The sequence below is a fragment of the Thermobia domestica genome, chromosome 4 (genome assembly GCF_964235325.1).
Source record: "Thermobia domestica chromosome 4, izTheDome1.hap1.1, whole genome shotgun sequence".
Lineage (NCBI taxonomy): Eukaryota > Metazoa > Arthropoda > Insecta > Zygentoma > Lepismatidae > Thermobia > Thermobia domestica.
Genome location: NC_137457.1, coordinates 240,904,757 through 240,924,739, shown reverse-complemented (window position 1 = coordinate 240,924,739; position 19,983 = coordinate 240,904,757). Strand labels below are relative to the sequence as shown.

Sequence of the window (19,983 nt, the reverse complement as noted above, 5' to 3'; positions counted from 1 at the left end):
CTGATAATAGTGAGGTTAGTGTAAGTGTGTTAGGTGAAAATCATGTGCCTTATTGAAGAAAAAAATTAAAATGTGTTGGAGCAGATGGTTAATTTAGGGTAGGTTGATTTTACTAAAATAAACTAACTGACGCATGTTAGAACATTATAAGAAGACATTACGTTACCGCAATTTTCGATAGTAACTTCTATCTTTGTCGGCGATAGTATTTAAAACAGTGATGGTCCATTAATGTTGCTCTGCAGGGTGTGGACAAAATAGAAACAATGCTTAGGACCATTTTTCTTTCCTTTGTTCCCTCGTGAGCGAAACGGGAGAATCATGGATAAAGACTCTATCATGAAGCCCACTTGGGGACGGTAGCTGCGATCGAATCAGGGACACCACACACCGAAAGTCAATGCTTTACCACTGAGTCATCAGTGCTTTCCCACTGCATTAATAATTAAAATAACTATAAAATATGCACTTTTCCATTAAAAAAAAAAAAAAAACGCGGTACCAACGACGTACCTTGCACCAGAGGCTTGGTAACATTAAGACTAAAAATAATACTTTCTCAGTTAAAAATCTAGTTTCAATTCAGGTATCTTATGGAAAGGAGTGTAGCTAGGAAGAAGTTCTAGGGAAACCATAATTTTTTGAGCCAGCTCGTAACTTGTACATACTAAAAGCAAGCCACTTTTTTTTAATTATTATTATTTATATAAAGGATATGAAAGCATTAATAACTCATTATATCCGGTGTGTTGTGTTTTTGAAACCTGGCTCCTTACCAATGATGTGATGACAGAACTTTTGGTACGTGTACGCTTGACTGTTAAAATGTAGCGTATATGGACCTCGTATACCTGTCATCATTCGTGACTTCTTTTTGGTGTATTGGTATAGGATGAACGTTACCACCCGTTGCTTCTTACGAGCTTTCGGATGCCATCAAATTTGATATACCTCCCCATCTGAAATTTTTCAATATATCCTTGCTCCCTGGCTTCCGGGAGTCAACCAGTTTTCACGAGCATTTCAAATAGTGGGCCCCCACCATACATGCACTATGTGGTAGCAAAAATCTCCAACTCCGAACTGTTTCTGAGAAAATGGCCCAGACTTTATGGACATCCTCTATAGATAATTAAATCACAAATTCATCTTCAAGTTTTCTTATTCTCATCATGGCACACTTTCTGTTGCAAATGTTTCATTTTAAAGAAGTAGTTAAAATTTTTCAGTGTTTTATGATGACTATTGGAGATCCTAACCAAACTCTCCAGGAATGTTTCCCAACTGTAAGATTTTTTTTTTTTTTATATGCTAAAACAAACTTAGATAGTCGAAAGTTTTAGCTGCTAATAGGCATAAATGGTCAAGTTATGGCAAAATTTGGAAAAAGTGTACCCACGCAATTGCAAAATTTTAAGATAAATTCAAATAACTTCAGACGTATTTAGGCAATCTATAACAATTGTAGTAACTATATAGGATAGAATAGAATAGAATATTTTTATTGTCGTTAAAGAACATTTGTTGCAATAGACAACGTCAAGAGATTATACAAAATATATACATTGAATATATAAGTACATAACTAGTCACTTTTTATTTTTTAACTCTTTCTCAAATTCTAAAACGCTATACACAGCTGTTTCAATGAGCCAAGATTTATAGTGTTTCTCAAAGTTTCTATTACACATACCACGAATTTCTGTAGGTAGAGGATTATAAATCTTCATCGCAGTGTATTTATAACTCTTTTGTGTTTTATTTAACCTGAAATATGGTGTATCGAGGTCGTCTCCGTATCTTGTGTCATAGCAATGAATTTTATTTCGGGTACTGATATTTTCCAAGTTTTCTTTAATATACATGAGACAGCTATAGATATACATTGATGGCACTGTCATGATTTGCATCTCTTTAAAGAAAGGTCTGCAAGAGTCATTATCACGTAGTCCCTTTAACACTCTTATTGCCTTTTTTTGCCATTTAAAAACGGTTTGAGCACCAGTTGAATTACCCCATAATAATATACCGTAGAGCAATAGAGAATGAAAGAAAGCATAATAAGCTGACAGAAGTATTTTTTCACTAACAACAGTTTTTAGTTTACGTAATAAATATATAACTCTAGATAGTCTTCTACATAGATTTTCAGTATGTATGTTCCAGTTTAACTTTGGATCCAAGTGGATTCCTAACAATTTTACAGAATGACACTCATTCAAATCATGTATGTTGTTATTAAGATGAAAATACAAAACATCCGTCTTTGATTCATTTAGTAGCAGCCTATTACAATTTAGCCATACTGAACACGCTTCTAACATTTGAGTGTTTTTAGTTTGAATATTTTTTAAATTTTTATCCATGGTTAAGACAGTTGTATCATCAGCATACAAAACACTGTTAAAAGGAAGAAAACTTGGAAAATCATTAACGTAAACTAGAAAAAGAAATGGCCCCAGGACACTTCCCTGTGGTACACCAGTTGTTACGTGCAAAAATTCTGAAATTGAATTACCAACGCGAACAGCCTGTTTTCTGTTACTGAGATAAGATTTAATCAGAGACAGTTCTTTTTCTCTAACCCCATAATAATGCAATTTTGAAAGGAGTATATCATGTGACACTGTATCGAAAGCTTTAGTTAAATCTAATAGTGTTGCACAAACATTCATATTATTTTCAAAACAGTCTAATACTTGTGATACTATATTTTCAACAGCTTTAACTGTGGAACGACCTTTTCTAAATCCAAATTGCGAGGAATGAAAAAGCTCATTCTCTTCAAAGAAGGTTGATAGTTGATCTTTGATGCATTGTTCAAAAACTTTCGAAACTGTCGGTACTAAAGAGATTGGACGATAGTTTTTAACCTCATTTTTATCATCCTTTTTATGAACTGGTACAGTTATAGTATATTTTAGGCAATCTGGAAAAATTCCCTCAAAGAGCATCCAATTTAGTAGGTAAACCAAGGGTTCTATTATTAAGTCAATAATTTTTTTCAATAAGTTATTAGAAAGTCCATATCAGTCTTCGCTACTGGATACTTTCAATTTATTGACAACTGAGTAAACAGTTCTGGCATTTACGAAGTTCCACTGAAAGTGAGACCTAATTTTATTTTTACATTGTAGCCCCATTAGGGGCTATCGAAAGGCATTGTTAGCAATTAATACAGTGTTACTAACTTGCTATGCACTTTTATTTTGAAATGAAACTATGTGAAGTTGTTATGTTCATAAGATGATTACTTAATGGTGAACTAAAATATACAACACATTTCTCATGTCAAGAAATTCTAAGCTTAAAAACCGAAGATGAAAATAATGTGTATAAACAAACTGTTAATCAAAGAATCAAGCCAGAGAGAGAGAAAGAGAGAATGACGTCAAAGTCATTAAAATAAAAAAAAAAATGTTTATCAGTACTCGCTGTGGTCTATGGTTAACGTACTGAATTCCCGTACGGCACACTAGAACTCGAATCTTGTATTTTCCAACTTTTTACGTTTTTTTTTTCTTTGGGAGAAACACTATAGAACAGTAAAAAATTTCGTACTTATGTGAAATATCAAATAGCATGGAACAAATGATGTTAAATTGAATTAAGAAGTTGGTTACGTTGCTACGTAAGTAAAAGTGTTACGTATGAAAACAATTCATTCAAATAACAAAGTGAGAATTATCCAGAACATTCTTAGGAGTCAAATAATGAAGTAATTCACAAATGTAAACTTTGGATACAGAAAGGAACAGAGATGATTCGATGTAAACCAAAGTAAGAATTCTTTGTTTTAGTTGATATATTTTATGTGGAATTTATTTAAAGCAGCGTGATCGGAAATGCGTTTCAAGGCATATTTGATATCGTATTAAAAGCCACATCTGATAATTGTATGGGTAGGTTTTGTTCCCAAACATCTTCATTCCATTTTACACATTAAAAAAAAAAAAAAAATCTAATCTGCCGCGTAGAAATTCTGTACACTAATCACCAAACTTCTACGAGATCTGATTAATGGTGGTCGTTTTAGTGATTTTCAAGTCTTTCCCCCTGCACTGATTCTTTGATTATTTTATTTATTCATTGTTATACGGTTTTTACAGTTGAAATATTTTGATATGAGAAATATGTTACATTGATTTGGAAACTATTCAGTTCGGAATATTCTTTACAAACTATTGAAAAATAATTATTTATTTTAACAACACTTTTGAGTCAGTGTAGATATTTTTGTACTTGAGGTTGTTTTGTATTTTGAGTCCTCTTTGGAACTACTGTCGTGGAAAAACACCGTGTATTTTGCAATCTATTGATCAAAGCTGTTGCAATCCATTTTCTCAAGTAACTCCTAAAGTTTGCAATATTGCTACGTATTATACGTATATTTTTGTTCATCGTTATGTATTCGTCTTACGGTACTTAATAACATGACGTAGTGCCATTTGAAAATAAGAAAATGTGTACCAAGTTGGCAATTTTGCATGATAGTATTCTTTGCAACATTGATAGTAATTCTTTTGGGTAGCGCCTATGGTGCTTATAATGTTACTGAGATCTCTTATCGATTGCGTAAATACATTTGAAGTCATTTGAATTTATCTTAAATGTTTAGTATTGTGTGTATTCACCTTCACCAAATTTTTATTGTAACATATCTGCATTTTTTATGCCAGTCACCAGTTACATCTCTGGGATATGTTATACCGTCAGATGGGCAATCTAAATCTATTTTGACAATCTATGCGAAACCCATTTTATAGTTAGGAAGCATTCGTGGGCAGTTTGTAGTGGATTTCATTCTCTTTATTGTACCGTTCTTTTTCATAATCAATAATTCACTAGTACTTCTAAATGATTTCTTTCCATCTAAAGCACAGAAGCTTAAGACCTTTATACTAAAGAGTTAATTTCATTTCCATTCTTGACCAACGCTTTGGGTTACCATGAACACTTTTTTTCACTGTAAAAGTGTGCGTTCTTAATGGTAACGGAACCAATAAGAGTAAAGGGGTTCTGCTGGTTTCAATTCCAGAACAGGAACCCAATTTCGCAAAGAAACTTAATTTTGGCTCGGAATCAAAAATATATTTTCTGATTGCAAACGATTTCGGACTTTGTACCGAAACCAATTTTCCGAGCAAATTGGTCCAGGAGCTGATCCGTAATTGATTTCCGAAGAAAATCGGTTCTAAAACGAAGTCAATCTTGAAGTGGTTACAGAGGAAATAGAAATGACTTTTGTAGCAAAATTGTTGTAGGTGCTTCTCTCGGTTTATCATCTCACAGTTATTCAACATCGCCTGCAGCTTGTAATGATCTTTAGCCAACGGTGTTTGCAAATTATGATGCCAAAATGTATTACAATACTTTTCCCGAAGCAGTCTAATTGAAACGATTATTTGAGGTTGCAGAACGGAACTTAAGATTTCCGTTCCCCGTTCCATTAACAACTCTGTTCTGTATGTTACTTTTTACAGCTACTAAGAGTATTATTCTTGAGTTTTTCTGTGTCCTTCGCATGTAAACTTCAAGGAGTCTGGTCAGAGTTATTCTTAGCGTTGTGTTAAGGGCTCGACTAATGCGTGATTTGAAATTTTCGTATCGTGAAACACAACGGCTGCTGTGGCTCAGTGGTAGAGCGTTCACCTCTGGTGCATGGGGTCCTTGGTTCGATCCCAGCTCGCGCCAAGTGAGTTTTGTGGTGGACAAGCACTGTGTGCATGGGGTTTCTAGAGGTCTTCCCGTTTCATTTTTTTTCGTGTTGAGAAACACCACACATTAGGGAAAACAAGGTAAGAGAATTTTAAATAAACTCAACGTTAGAAATTATTTCGGTGGAAAAAAAGCAAAGCACTTGTCTTAAATGGTAAAATACAAGTATGTACAATATGTTAAGGACCTGTTATTTAATACTGAAAATTTGATCTGAACTGCAATCTAAACTATATTTTATTCGAAATCAAAACATTTTCCTGCATGTTATTTAATAGCTATTAATCTACATCTTCGTGATTTGTAAAATGTCATTTGATTTATTTGTCATGTAATAGAATAAGAGAATCTCAAATCACATGCTACTTCGTTAGAAACAAAAGTGGCAGCTACAGGACTTGTTCCAAAATTGCAGCTGTTATTGATGTCACTTTTGCTTGTAACACTTTCTGATTGTTTTATTGTGTTATATAAGAAAAAATATAGGAGATAGTTTTCAGATTAAGAAGGAAATAGAACACTATTAAACAACGTGCGGGAATAATAATGTATAAGTTTCTTGCAGGGTGCGCGGTGGCTCAGTGGTAGAGCGTTCACCTCCGGTGCTTAGGGTCCCTGGTTCGATCCCAGCTCGCGCCGTGTGGACTTTGTGGTGGACAAACACCGTGCTCGTGGGTTCTCCCGTTTCCTCCCACTTTCTTCATTTCACTCATTTCTCATAATCACCGTCTCCTTTAGCCTAACCGGCATAGCCGTGGGACGTAAAACTCAAAGATTTTATTTCATTTCATAATGTATAAATTTCTTGAATAATAATTTAAAAATGATTTCGAATATGAAATAGTTTCGATTACAATTCAATTATATTTTCAGTATTAAATAAGAGTTCATTATTAGACGCTACACACTTGTATTTTACCATTTAAGTGTATTGCTTTGCTTGATTTTTACTGAAATTTTAATTTCTAGCATCATACAAGGTATATTCAAAAAGAACAGTGAATGTAGTTGCACAGTGCCATCTATCGATGCTATATGCATTTCAACTAGTAAGCTCGATGCCCTAAACCTTTGGTATAGTCAGTGTCGAGTTTGAACGAGTTGTGACATGTTAGTTGGCTTCCAGAAACAGAAGAGTGAGGACGTGTTAAGATAGTTTGTCGCGCTCCAACATTTGTTCTAAGCTGCAAAATAATGACAAAGAAGCTCACGAAATGGTAAAATTAGTGTATGGCGATGAAGCGGTGGCATTAAAGATTGTTTACATTGTTGATGGTGTGAGCGATTCAAAAGCGGCAAGGAGTCTGTTGTAAACGAGCAACGATCGAAACGTCCTTCCACGTCAAAAAACACATGAGAACGTACAAAAAGTGGCACAAAAGATTTGTTCAAACAGGCAAATGACTATTCGAGACCTTTCCAAAGAACTAAACATCTCATATGGGTCCGTGAAAAGCATTTTAATTGCCGATTAAATGGGCAAATGTCTTCTTTCTTCAACACGAAAACGCGCCGTGCCACACTTTCCTTTTGATCCGCGAGTTTTTGGCCGAAAAAATATTCCTGTCTGTTCACATTCGCTGTACTCTCTAGATACAGCACCATGCGACTTCTGGCACTTCCCAAAAATTGAAACCATGTGCATAAAGAAAAACGTTTGGACACCATTCCTGACAGAGCAACTGAAGCCTTCCAGAAATGCTTCCAGTCATGGATTCAACGTTGGGATAAATGCATTGCTAGCCAAGTACAGTACTTTGAAGGAGATTAAATTGAATTCCTAGTAAAATTAGTTACCGTATTTTTTGATCACATCTCGTATTTATTTTATTATTCTTTTTTATTTTGATTTCTCCTAATGTGTTTGGACAACCTTGCGCAAAAGTCGTGGCTATCATTTTCCAATTTAAATCATAGATAACATAGCCAATATGTTTCTAAATACGGAAGTTAACATCATGTTAGTCGAATTCTTAGTACGACGCTAATCACATGTGGAAACGTCTCTGAATATCTCGGCAAAGGTTTTCCAATTATGTAAGAGAAAAGACGCCAATCTAGTTACATATGTTGTCAATCTTAGTTTGTTTTTCTTTTTCACTAAGCGATTATGTGTAGATTATTTAATACATTGAGGTCAATCTCTTTAATATTTCCACAATTGTTTATTTACTTCAGCAAAATTATAAACGTAATTAATGGCAGTTAATGATATTTTGTTTTCTTCTGTTTCTGTAGTAATTTTGTTGCTAGACAGTATTTCTTAAGATAGTTAAGCTTGTCTAATGCCATAATGACTGCATTTGATAATTATATATCAGAAAAATGTGAGAACAAAAATTTGTAGAGAAAAAATTCCTTTTGTTATCCAACTTGTAGTTTCGTGAGAGTACGATTTTTTTCCTGTGAAAATGTGTTCCAACGCCACATAGCATAATTTCAGATAAAGTGAAATCACAAGTAAAAAAAATAAATAAAAAATGTGATGTTTGAGTGTATGTGTGTGTTGAGCTAAGTAAATACAAATATAGCTATGACATATTCTTCATTACTTTAAATAGGAATGTTAGTAAACGTCTTCTTTTTTATGTGCTACATTTATTCAAATATTTATTACCCAGAGGTCACATAATGGTTTCCATTAGTATCATTATTAGTTGTTTCTACATAATCATCCTGATAACTTACTCCTCAACACAACTACTAAAGGGGACAGACTACTAAAAATGATATAAAAGCTAACAATTTTTCTTTTGCCCGTTTTTCGTAAGTGAAGAGAAATAATGAAATGTAACTTACCACACTAATACATAATGTTATTCTACTCCCGAAAATACGAATCTGAAGAACTTTCAGTGTTGCCATCCATAGAAATTACATTGTGGCCAGAGTATGTATTACCCAAAAATCTAGGTTAAGGCAGCGACTAAAAAAATTGATTGAACGGTAATTGATGACTTATCATGTTTCTTGGTTCCTTGTTAATTAGTTTTTAAATAATGTTTGTATTTATTTTGTACTGTTTATTTGAAAATTATTTATTTTGTACTGTTTATTACAAAGTAAATACATTTATTATAAAAGTAGTTAACAAGAAACCAAGACAATATGATAAGTCTCATCAATTACCATTGAATCCATTTTTTTAGTCGCTGTCTTAACCTAGTTTTTTGGGTAATTCTCGCTACAATATAATTTCCATGGGTGGCAACACTGAAAATTCTTCCGATTCATATTTTCGGGTGTAGAATAACATTATCTATTATTGTGGTAAGTTACATTTCATTATCTCTTTTCACTTACGAGAAACGGGCAAAAGAAAAATAATTAGCTATTGTATCATTTTTAGTAGTCTGTCCCCTTAATATGCATAGTTGGAAGAATAGTGGAAAATTTAAGGGATTAAAATTAAAATGTAAGGTAAATAAAAAATAATTGATAAATTTAAAATTAATATAAGAAAAAAAGTATATCTTACAAATCAGAAATAATTAATTGAAATTAAATATGACAATTTTCACTATTGTGCAGTGAGAATTTTCTTGAGTGAAAATTAATGTATAATTTAAAGGATAATATTGAGAGCATGCAAAATTTAATCCATTATTATAAAAAGTTACTGTTTTCAAATAAAATTGTTAATTATTAAAAATGAAAGGACATAAAATTGAAAAATATGAAGATTACGTATTTTTAATATATTTTTTGTGCATCTGTTAGTTCTATGAGGTGCAGAGTTTTTAGAGTATTTATGTTGTATAAATAGCATATATGTTTATAGTATATGCTATAATTACAAAATTGTTCTTGAAGGTTATCTATTTCAAATGGTTTTCAATAAAATTAACTATTAATTTTTTAATCCTTACGAATTTTTGTAATATTAATTAAATTTAATGTAATTATCAATTAAAAGTTAATCTCTAACTAACTAACTAACTCTATGGCCTATGGAACCCGGAGGTTCAATGCCGCGTTCACAAAAGCTCTCCACTGACTTCTATCCTTAGCTAACTGCATCCAGTTTCTACTTTGTATTCCTATCTCTGCGAGATCCATCTTAATCTTGTCCTCCCATCTGCGTCTAGGTCTTCCTAATGACCGTTTTCCGATTGGTCTTCCAGTCAAGACTTTGAAAGCGTTTCTACTTTTTTCCATTCTAGCTACATGACCCGCCCACCTAAGCCTCCTAGACTTCACGACCCTGACAATGTTGGGAAAACCATATAAATTATATAGTTCTTCGTTATGAAGTTTCCGCCATTCCCCATTCCCATTCCTCTTGGGTCCGAATATTCGTCTCAGGATTTTGTTCTCAAATATTTTCAGTCTATGCTCTTCCCTCAGAGTAAGTGTCCATGTTTCGCAGCCATACAAAACAACATGCATGATTATCGTTTTGTATATTTTAAGCTTCAAATTCCTCGACAGGATTCGCGACGACAAGAGATTTTACCGAATAGTAACACTAATTCCCTGCTTTTAGTCGACATTTAATTTCTTCGTGAATGTGATTATCCTCTGTTAATATTGATCCTAGATATTTGAAACTATCCACTTTATCAAAAGTATTATTTAATTTTTTAACGCATCCATAATTTGCTGTATTCCGATCCCGACGCACTTCCATGTATTTAGTTTTCTCTGCATTTACTTCTAAACCCATATCCCTGCAAGCGTTTAATAAGATCTCTGCATTTCTTTCTATTGTTCTCCTATCATCACCTATTAAATTTACATCATCAGCATATGCTATAACCTGGTGAATACCGTTCAACTCTAGGCCCTGGTTGCTATCTTTGATTTTCCTTATAGCGTATTCCAGAACGGTTAAATAATAATGGCGACAACGCATCTCCTTGTTTCAGGCCATTTTCGACGTGAAAGCTCGTGGACAAAAATTTTCCTACCCGGACTTTACTCTGGGATTCATTTAAGCATATCTTAATTAATCTAATTAGCTTTCTCGGTATTCCAAGTTCTGTAAGAACGTTGTATAATGCTTCTCTCCTAACCGAGTCGTACGCCTTTCTAAAATCAATAAATAGTTGATGTACCGGGGTATTGTATTCCCACTTTTTTTCGAGTATTTGGCGAATGGTAAATATTTGGTCGATAGTTGATCGATTTCGTCTAAATCCGCATTGATAATCTCCAATAATTTCATCTGCGTATGGGGTCAGTCTTGCTAATAGAATATTTGAAAGGATTTTATAGGATGTTGACAGAAGAGAAATGCCTCGATAATTATTACAGTCAGTTTTGTCGCCTTTCTTGTGAATTGGAACAATGATTCTTTCCACTTTTGTGGCAATTCTTCCTTGTTCCAGATAAGGAGAATGAGTTTGTGTATCTTGTTCCACAATTTTTCGCCTCCAGCTAAAATTAACTCAGCCGGAATTTCATCTACACCCGGAGATTTGTGTTTCTTTAATTTCTTTATAGCAGTTTCTACTTCTATTCGGTTGGGTTCTGGTATATACGGTTCTGCGGTGTGTATCTCCTTTTCTCCACGCACACTAGTTTTCGGTTGCGTGTTAAGCAAATCGTCAAAGAAATCTTTCCATCTATTTAAGATGCTATCCGTATCAGTGAGAACTGTACCGTCAGATTTCTTTAATATATAAGCACGAGGTTGATAGCCTTTCTTAAATTCGTTGATTCCCTTATACATGTCCCGGATGTTTTTATTTTTACTATTATCTTCAAGTTCCTTAATTTTAGCTTTCAGAAAATCGCGTTTCTTTGTTCTAAAAGTTTTTGAAGTTTCCCGCCTGATATCTGCGAAATTTTGTGTAGTTATTTCATTCGGATTTTGTAGCCAGCGTAATTTTGCCTGTTTTCTATTCTCTGCTAGTTTTATGCATTCTTGGTCGAACCATGGTTTGTTCCTACGTATTTCCGCGTGTCCCAATTTTTCTTTTACTGAAATTTTAATGCTATCTCTAATTTCAATCCAGGTATCCTCAACACTAGTGCACTCCGAATCTTCTAAAGCCGAGAATCTATTCGAATCTTCAATCTGGTATTCCTCTCTTACCTGGCTCTCTTCTAATTTCTTTAAATTGAATCTCTCCGTTTTCGGACAATGAATATTACCTTTATTCAACGATAACCTCTCTCGTATTATCGCTGCTACCAGGTGTGGTCAGTGTCACAATCAGCCCCTCTGAACGACCGGACATCAATTATACTAGATTGCCTTCTTCTATCTACTGCATCGTGATCAATTTGATTATGTGTTTTCCCGTCTGGTGATGTCCAAGTGTATTTATGAATGTCGCGATGTGGGAATTTTGTACTCTTCACGATTAAGTTTTTGGATGTTGCAAAATTCACGAGTCTAACACCGTTGTCATTACTTTCCTTATGCAGACTTTCGTTCCCTATAATCGGTTTGAAAATATCCTCTCGCCCTACCTTCGCATTGAAATCCCCTAGTAGAATTTTCATATGGTATCGCGGGAGTTGGTCAAATATCCGTTCCACTTCTTCGTAAAAACTGTCTTTTATATCGTCATCCTTATCTTCAGTTGGGGCATGTACATTTAAAACAATAATATCACACCACCGTCCCTTAAGAGTAATAAAAGAAAGTCTGTCAGTGACAAATTCACCCCGTTTAATTGCTGGTAATATACGTTTATGAACGAAAAACCCTGTTCCTAACTGGTGATTTTTATTTCCTTCCCCGTAAAAGAACGTAAAATTTCCGGAATTCTCAGATCCATTTCCTTCCCACCTAACTTCCTGAACTCCTACTACGTCCATCCTGTATTTCTCTAACTCACTCGTTACGGATTTTAACGCGCCTGTCCTGTAAAGACTCCTAATATTCCATGTTCCAAATCTCATGTCCATTTTCTTTTGCTGAGGTCGTGCCAAGTTATCAGTCCTTGTCCGAGGCTTTTGTGAATATTTCTGAACAAGTGCTTTTTTTACAGGTTGAGGTTGTTAGCCCTACCCAAACCCCCAAGCTGGAGGACCACTCCTAGTCGGCTGTCCGCGACTGCTTATTCAGTATATTCGCAGCTAATCTCTATATCTAGAGGCCTTCTCCTCGATCCGCAACCTGAGGACGCGCCATGCCGTGGTGACAGGAACCCACGTTACACGGAAAAGTTAATCTCTAGCAAAATTTAATGGATTATATTAAAGTTATCATTTTTTTTAACTGATTAATTTTTAAACAGTTAATTACAAGCCAGTCAGTATCCATGATATCTCATATAAAATATACTTCCTTGTCTCTCAACTCTGTATGTCTTCTCTACTCAGTTAAGTTCATCTTGTCGTATGTTTCTTCTACACTTGGAAAAGAAAATCTTCAATTGTACGTGTAAGCCGCTTGAAAACACTATCTATAAAAACTCAAAAGGTACTCATCTTGCTCTATTATAGAGGAAAGTAAATAGCTTACTTCTTGAATGCTACTATGCAACAGAGAAATAACAAGCATCAAGTGCCATAAGCGGTATGCTACGCTAGTGCTCTCAAACGGGTCGGGTTGACCCGACCCGACCCGTAACCCGACCCGACCCGAGTCGGGTCGGGTCAGTTCGGGTCGGGTTACGGGTCGGGTCGGGTCAGGTCAACTCGGGTCGGGTTATCGGGTCGGGTCAGTCGGGTCAGCTCGGGTCGGGTTGTCGGGTCAGGCTAATCGGGTCGGGTTGTCGGATCGGGTCAGTCGGGTCAGCTCGGGTCGGGTTGTCGGGTCGGGTTATTCGGGTCGGGTTGTCGGGTCGGGTCAATCGGGTCAACTCGGGTCGGGTTGTCGGGTCGGGTTATTCGGGTCGGGTTGTCGGGTCGGGTCAATCGGGTCGGGTTGTCGGGTCGGGTCATTCGGGTCGGGTTATCGGGTCGGGTCAGTCGGGTTATCGGGTCGGGTTGTCGGGTCGGGTCAGTCGGGTTATCGGGTCGGGTTGTCGGGTCGGGTCAGTCGGGTTAGTTCACTTTGGTCAACTGAGTTTAGGTTGAGTTTACACTCGGCTGGAGTCGAAAGCTGCTGTTTTTCACTAGCTGCCTAATTAAAAATAGCAATTTTCAATTGATTTTATAGAAACCATAAATCTATTTTGAACATTGCAGCTAGTGTTTTTATGATAAATGCTTATTTTTCTACTTGTGTGTACTTTAATTTTTAAATGTGGAAGATTGATTTTACCAATCGACTGTAATATTAATATCTACGCCAATATGTCGTCTGGATTTAGAACAAAACTAGAAGTTGTTTAAGTAACGCCAAAAGGGAGATTGGATATGGACGACCAAGCCCAAGCAGGGCCGCGGTGGCTCAGTGGTAGAGAATTCATCTCTGGTGCATGGTGTCCAGTAGCGTAGCTAGAGTTTTTTTCAGAGGGGGGCAATGAAGGGCCCGAGAGGATTTTGAGGGGGACATCTCCAATATATATATATATATATATATATATATGTGTGTGTGTGTGTGTGTGTGCGTGTATTCAAGGTGAATGTTTCCATCTTTATTGTTCATGATTTTACTCTTTGGAAAACAGTAAGAATTTATTACCTCAAACAACTAGGATTCATTAATGCAATTGATTTCTAATATAAGTAAATAGTTATTTAATCATGGCGTTTAAAATATGTGTAGCTGGTTGACTGAAGTGGAAGCAAATACACTTTTACAGGTAAAGAAAATAACTTATAGGTTCATGCCTCTACTTGAAGAGGATCTTTCTATTCGTGTGGGCAGCAGCAAACATATCCACAACTTGTTAAAGATCTAACGATTTAGCAATTTTCTTCTTAATATAATGTAACACTAAGTTTTTCAACCTATCATGAGTCACTGAATTGCGTATACAAGTCTTTAATCTTTTCAAAGAAGAGAATGACCTTTCACATGTAGCACTAGAAACTGATATAATCACAGAGATGATACCTAGCTTGTAGGTTTCTAGGAATGCGTTTCTGTAGACACAAAGAAGTTCAACGAAATTCGTTAAGGAATCAGCTTTCGTTTTCTTCTCGTCTTCATACAACTTAATTGTTAGAGCAACCCACATTATGCTTTATTTCTTGTTTAATTATGCTTTATTGTTAATTTCAATGATTATTTTACATTAATCGTGCATAATGTATATTTATTATACATCAAATATTCTAAATATCTTGATCTATTTATTGATATTTTTTTGCAACTAGTTTCTCTCATATTTAATGAACTTTCTACTTAATTCATTGTAAAGAGATGTGCTTTGCTCGAATAAATTTTTTCTATCATTTGTGTGCGCCATACAGGTACATATATATAGAAAGGGAAAGTAAAAGATGCCACCAAAAAGTACAGAAAGTGCTTAAGTTCAAAAAGTAAACATAACAATACAGTGATGACGCCAGAGGCGGGCAAGGGGGGCGAGCGCCCCCCTAGTAGCTACTTCTGCCCCCCTGACTGCCACCTAGACTGCCCCCCCCCAGACTCGTACAATCTTTAAACATTCTTCATGTAGTATTATATATCAGTATCATAACCAATCTCATTGACAAATTGTAGTCTACTTTCAATGAATTTACTATGTGGCAGATTAATCCTCAAGCTTTCTTCTTTGAGCGTCTGGGTATGCACGCATATTTCTGTTTTCTAATTTAGCCCCTTTTGAGGTAAATTTTAGTTATACTTCTTTCTTATGATTTTTAATAATTGTGCCTAGCGAACAATAGTAGATTTGGTCGACTTGTTTTCTTCTCATTGGATCAACTTCGATTGGAAACAAAAGAAAGGTAAAACCAGTTACGTAACTTGTTTGTATTTGTCCAGGTTTGAAGTTTTCAGTTTCATATTTTGTTTTATTTAAAACTTCTTTTTTCTGAAACATTATTCTCGGCTTCCAATATTCAGAGGATGTGCTTATAACAGCTTAGTTTGCAACTACCAGGGCTTAATTTTTTGAAGGAGATAAAAAGAGTTGTGTTTTCCCTTCCTGCAAATGATAATAATAAAATTATGGAATGAAATTGATTCCCAATAAAATGTATTGTCAGAGTGCTGATCTTTAGTTAGTAATTGGTTTATACTAGTGCTTCTTTACTTATTTTGTTTCAAAGTACTGACGTGACGTCTACCATATTGACTAGGAACTGCTGAAAAATTTGTAGCCCAACCCAGAAGGAGTGCACGTGGATTGGTGAGGTTTTACTTCTTCTTCTCTTCCCCCGAGAGTCAATATACTACCTTGTACAGTGCTCCAGCTTTTGCAGATAAGTTAAAAAAATCTAGATTTCCTCGCACCACTGTTCGTAGCACTACACCTATCAGATCTAAAATGGCGTCTTTCAAGTGTTATTTAAGTTTGGGAAATAAGTACACGTAATAGTTAGACGGAGCTAAATCTGCAGAATAAGAATGATGATCTAGACATTGAAATCCTAGATTATGCAATGTCAGTTATGTTCGCAGGGGCTTGATGGACAGGTGTATTCTCCTGAAGGAACAGAATTCCTTTCTTTTCATTTTCCGCAGCGTTGTACTTTGAATTTTTCTTTCAGTTTTGTAAGTAATGTAGAGATTCTGGATTAAATATCTGATCATTGAGGAGGTAGTCTACCACTCCATACTTATACCAGAAGAATGTTCCAAACAGTTTCTCAACCTACTTCTGTGTCTTGAACTTCTTGGGGCGATGGAGAAATGAGTGCTACTACTGCATTGACTGTTGTTCCAATTCAGGATCATAGTGGTACAACCATATTTCATCTATGGTTACTATTCGTCAGCGAAATTGATCAACATTACGGTCAAATTGGAAGAATACTTCTCCTAATGCAGTTACCCTTTTATTCTCCTGACATATATTTTGGGAACCCATTATGCCAAGAACTTGCGCATACCCAAGCCATTCTGAATTATGCTACCGACGAGTTCCAAAGAAATGCCCAGAATCCCTGACACAAGTTTTGCTGAGAAGGTAAAAACTGAGAAAGCGGGGTGCAGACCTCAGACTATAATAAAATATAAATAGCTTAAATTATTTTTGTCACACAAAAACTGGGGTGGCCTAGGCCCTCCGGCCCCGGGCTATATCCACAACTGGCTGAAATGCTGCAATTTTCAAGAATAATGTCACAAATTTCATCCATAATTTCAGGAAGAGTCGTTGCTTTTAATCATCCTGGATGTAAAGCATAATTTGTTGAGAAATTGCTACGTTTATACTAAGCCACTTACTTCTTCACCACTATATATAACGGAGGAGAGTCCCGTGGTGTTTCACTGATTTTCTAATTAATTTACTTCGGTGACTTTCCTTGGTGGAACAAAAATGTTATAACAGTAAGGATCTGGATGTTCGTGAAATTATCTGTTTGGGCACACATAATCACTTCAGAGGCCTGAGAAACAATAAGAATTTCATTATTAATATGAAAATTTATATTTGTACATACAGAGATATGTTTTTCTAAACTACGGTTTCATTTTTCTACCTAGTATCTACACTCCTTCTGGATTGGACTACGACATTTTCAGCAGCTTCTCGTAAATTCTCTCTCTGGCTCTCTCTCTCTACATATATATATATATATATATATATATATATAGAGAGAGAGAGAGAGAGAGAGAGAGAGAGAGAGCGAGAGATACGTAGCATATTGACGAATGTGTTACTTGTAGCATACGCGAAAGTAATTCAATTTATGTTTAGGCTTCAAAAGTTTCATTGAAAAATATTTCATGTGCAGACGTTACTTATTTGTTAGTTACAAATTTTATTTGAAATATTTGGTCTAGGAATTAATTCGTGCGGGTGGACAAGAGATGGCGCAACGAACGGAGCGTCCCACAGTTCCGTGTATCCACACATGTGTTGCAAACCCCTGTCATCGCGTATCGTTCGTAGTATAGGGCAGTGGATTAAAGCGTCAACAACACCAGTTTGTAGTTAAGTGAACATGGCGCAATTTGTGCCTGATAAAGTGTTTTTGCGGGGTGTCCTGCTGCATTACTTTAACATGCAGAAAAGTGCGACTGAAAGTCATCGTATTTTGGTGGAAGTGTATGGTGACCATGCTCTAGCTGAGCGAACGTGTCAGAAGTGGTTTGCACGGTTTAGAAGTGGTGATTTCGGCTTGGCAGACCAAGAGCGAGCTGGACAGCCAAAAAAATTTCAAGACGAAGAATTGACAGCATTGCTCGAGCAGGATTCGTGTCAAACGCAGGAACAACTTGCAGCAGCATTAGGCGTTGATCAAACAACAGTCTCCAAACGCTTGAAAGCCATGGGAATGATTCAAAAGATGTCACATTGGGTTCCACATGAATTGAAAGTCAGAGACGTTGAAAGACGAAAAACCATTTGCGATTTGCTGCTTCAACGACAGAGCAGAAAGGGGTTTCTGCATCGAATTATTACGGGTGATGAGAAGTGGATCCATTACGAGAACCCTAAACGAAAAAAGGCCTGGGTGAAACCAGGTGAACCAGGTCCATCACAACCAAAAGGAGATATTCACTGTGCAAAGGTTATGCTGTGCATATGGTGGGATATGAAAGGCGTGGTGTACTATGAGCTGCTGCAACCGGGTGAAACTATGAATGGAGAACTTTATTGACGACAATTAATGCATTTGAAGCAAGCTCTGGCCAAAACACGACCAGAATGGGAGAACAGACATGATAAACTTATTGTTCAACATGATAACGCTCGCCCACATGTCGCAAAACCGGTCAAAACCTATTTAGAAAATGTCGGATGGGAAGTTTTACCCCACCCGCCGTATTCACCAGACGTTGCTCCTTCGGACTACTACTTGTTCGATTGCATGAACAACGATTTGATTGGACAGCGGTTTACTTCTTCAGAAGATATCGAAACATGGGTCTCTGACTGGATCGCTTCCAAGGATGAGGACTTCTTTTGCCACGGAATCCGTACATTGCCTGACAGATGGGCGAAAGTGGTGGCTAGCGATGGACAATATTTTTCTTAAGGTATTTATGTATTTTGTGTTTGTACTACAGCTTCAATGTGTGCGTACCAACCGCACGAATTAATTCCTAGGCCAAATAAGTTTAATTTATAATCATATAGATCTAACATAAAAACAGCAACGAAATACACAATGTAATGTAAAATAAGTCAAACGTAATAAATATGTCATTTTTGGTATGGCAAATAGCCGCCCCCGAAAATGTATCTGCCCCTCCTTTGCCCCCCTAAGAACTTAAAGCTGGCGTCGTCACTGTAACAATATAGTATGGAGTTCTTGCATACTATTCATTGTTGGCGGAAAAATTTCTTCTTTTACTTTCTTTTCTCCACATCAAAGGATTACACCGAAAAGTTTGCAGAAATGAAAATAAGCTTTTCATTGTTGCATTGTTATGTTCTCAATGATTTTGCATTGTAAATATTGGGTTTAAAAAATATTAACACAGTATGTTAAACTTTCAGTTAAAGAGAATTTTCCAAGAATTGTGCTATATATTTTAAATTATGCTTTATGCTTTATTTTCTAAAATTATACTTTTAAAACTAGTTTCCCAATGTGAGTGCATTTTGGCGTTCACCCAGTGTCGTGACCATAGTGCTCTCAAACGGGTCGGGTTGACCCGACCCGACCCGTGACCCGACCCGACCCGACTCCGATCGGGTTAGTTCGGGTCGGGTCAACTCGGGTCGGGTTGTCGGTTCGGGTCAGTCGGGTCAGTTCGGGTCGGGTTGTCGGGTCGGGTCAGTCGGGTCGGGTTGTCGGGTCGGGTTATTCGGGTCGGGTTGTCGGGTCGGGTCAATCGGGTCAGCTCGGGTCGGGTTGTCGGGTCGGGTTATTCGGGTCGGGTTGTCGGGTCGGGTCAATCGGGTCAGCTCGGGTCGGGTTGTCGGGTCGGGTTATTCGGGTCGGGTTGTCGGGTCGGGTCAACCGGGTCAGCTCGGGTCGGGTTATCGGGTCAGGTCAATCAGATCGGATAACGGTTGGGGTCAGTCGGGTCGGGTCGGGTCATCGGGTCGGGTCAGTCAATTCGGGTCACGGGTCGGGTCGGGTCGGTCTTGAACCCGACCCGACCCGACCCGTTGAGAGCACTATGCTACGCACTACGTCTGCATCTCACTTGCAGGGACATCTAGTGATTGTTATATGTACCACTTACAGACTTCTACTTGTTGTTTCTTCTGTCAGTAGATGGGAGCAAGCTAAAGATACCTGATCCTCAACCCAGAATTACAACTGATTTCCACGAGAAGAAAAAGAAAGCAATTTACAAGGATAGTTAATGACGTGCCTTTGCCACGTATAATATTACATTGTAGC

At 36.7% G+C, this 19,983-nt stretch overlaps 1 protein-coding gene across 5 annotated transcripts in view; it reads left to right on the top strand.

Moving 5' to 3' along the window:
* Hmgcl (hydroxymethylglutaryl-CoA lyase) overlaps positions 1-19,983 on the top strand; it is a 145,486-nt gene that overhangs the window by 75,547 nt on the left and 49,956 nt on the right. The gene's annotated exons all lie outside the window — the stretch shown is intronic.